Genomic DNA, 2,806 nt, shown 5'->3' with positions numbered 1-2,806 from the left:
TTAATAGTAATTAATGACATTGAAATAATTAACAAAAGTTAATTGTGACTTTTTTCAAAAATAACTACTGTATTAATTTGACATTTAATGGTTTTTAAAGAAATTAGAATAATTAACAAAAGTCAATTGTCACCTTTCTACCATCAAGATTATGCTGACAAAGTTTTTTTTAATGATTATGTTTATTTTTTACATTACAAAATAAAAAAATTGAATGCATATTTATATTTTCAGATTTTTTTAAAAATTTAAATAGTAAATAATTTTTTGAAAATAATTAATGTATTAATATTTATTAATGACATTAGAATAATTAACAAAAGTCAATTGTGGATTTTTTCAAAAATAATTATTGTATTAATTTGACATTTAATGATTGCTAATGACATTAGAATAAATCACAAAATTCAATTGTGATTTTTCTGTCATTAAGATATATGCTGACAAATTTTTTTTATGATTATGTTTATATTTATATTAAAAAAATTTAATGTAGCATCTTACGTTCAAACTGATATCAAATATGCTATAAAAAATTGATATCAAATAGTTTTAAATGATTGATTTGGAAATTTACTCAATAATTTTGTATTTAATTTCATGCTTTCGGATATACATTTGGAAGATTAAAAATGGTTTGCCATATTGATTCAAAGCATAAAAAATTAGGAAAAAAGGGAATTAGAATGTAATTCGCATTAGAAAAAAAATTAATTAGGTGATATATGTATTTAAAAAAAAAATGAGAGAAGGAAATATAAAAATGTTTGATGTATGCCGACAAATTACTCTTATTTCATCCGTGCATGGCACGTGATCAATACTAGTAATTAGATTATTTCGAATCGAATAACTTTTAATTGTAGTCCTTTGTAAAGTATTTTTCAGTCTTTTTGGATATACATCTAATACTTTTTCTTGCACGTGATTATTTTTTCTATTGTTATTTTCTTCTTTGTTTTTCGAAAAAACTAACCTTAGGGCGGGTACCACCTAGAGGAGTTGTTATTTTTTGTTTTAAAAATCGATTATAATATAGGATTCGTACCCTTTATATTCCGACCCATGCATGACACATGTTCAATACTAGTTTTATCTAAAACCAAATATCTAGTATTTTCTTTTTTGTTCGAAATACATATAATATTTTCAAGTTCTGATTTTCTCACTCTCTAATATTTTTTTTTTTGAAAATCGCTCTTTTTTTTTTGGTACATCGGAAAATTAACAAAAGTGATACAACAAAAGAAAGAAAGCACGGAAGTACTAAATTTTTCTATTTTTTTTGGACAAGTACTAAAATTTTCTTTAGGATTCTAAACATTTTTCGGGGCACAACACAACAGAAATACAGAAAGTAACAGCAGAGTGAAATAGAAAGCCCAATATTTGATTTGATAATGGACTCCCAAAAGTAACAAAGTGTTTAGGGCCGAATTGTATAACGGACCAAAAAAGGCCGAATCGTATAGAATACATAAAAAAAACAACAGTGACCACAAAAAAACATTACCAACAACTAATTATCATTAACAAAATAAATAATTAGCAGAAACAATATTTAATAGAGGTTAAATATTTAAAAAAAATGAAATATTTTTATTTACGCTTGCCTTTACCTTTTATGCTCATTTTTTATATTTTCTATTAAAGATATGGGATAATGTGAATGAATTTATATTATAATTACATTTCTTGAAAAATTAGTAAAAATAATTATTTTAAAATTTAACTTGAAGTTTTGAGTAATAATTATTTCGATTTTCCTTTATTTTTTTGGCTAAAAAGAGATTTTTTTGTTACATGGAGGGGCTAGGCCCCGGGGAAACAAAGCACAAGGCTCAACCAAGGCCAAGGAAAGGCTCTTATCAGCCATAAGAAGGCGATGACACTCTCCTAACGGAGAGTTGAGTCTATGCAATTCAAAAAGGGAAGCTCAGGGCTACCGTTGCGAGCCAATCTGCAACTAAGTTAGCCTCTCTATATACATGACATCATGTGATGTGTCCATGGAAAAAAATCCCTCTCTTAATAGCATGGATTAACTCCCTGAATGTATGAAAAACACTAGAAAATGGGGGTTTGAATAGGGTTTTGAAGTTTTAAAGCTTTCCCTCTAAGATTTTGATAATCTTTTCAGTATAAAGAACACAAGGTGCAAGAGATGAAGGATAGAGAAAAGCACACAATGATTTTATCCTGGTTCACTTGATAAATCACTCAAGCTAATTCAGTCCACCCGTTAAGGTGATTTGTTCGTTCATAAAATGAAGGTAATCCACTATTCAAAGATTGTTACAACTGCACTAGCACACCTTGCTCAGTGAATAACAAATATAAGAACTAGCAACACCAAGACAACCTTGTCTTAGTCTTCTCAAGAATACTGACCTCACCAGTCTCTCAAGGAAATACAAACAAAGTTTGTGAAATGTTTGGTTTACAAAGAGATGTTTCTAAAACAAGCAGAGGTAAACACAATAAGAACAATGAAGAAATATTGCTAAGGTATTCGCTTGTAGGTTTTCACTTGTATTGCACAATAGTTTCTTAGCCAATTTCTTTTATCTTCAGCCTTTTAATACTCCAAGGTTTAGGGTTTGAGTTTGTATCCGTTGAAAGAATCCATCCGTTGGAGGGCAATTCTGGAATTTCCAGAACCTGCTGTGGCTAAACATCGTAGGTAAGGCGGTCATAATAGTACACTTGCTTTTGTACTATTGACAATGACATTGCCTTAGCCTAGTTGACTCCTGATCTTGGGTGACGCTTCATGTTTGAACTTGTGAAGCAATGTGATTAGAGT

This window comes from Lotus japonicus, chromosome 1 (assembly GCF_012489685.1).
Source record: "Lotus japonicus ecotype B-129 chromosome 1, LjGifu_v1.2".
In the NCBI taxonomy this organism is placed as follows: domain Eukaryota; kingdom Viridiplantae; phylum Streptophyta; class Magnoliopsida; order Fabales; family Fabaceae; genus Lotus; species Lotus japonicus.
Note: the sequence above shows the minus strand (reverse complement) of the source record.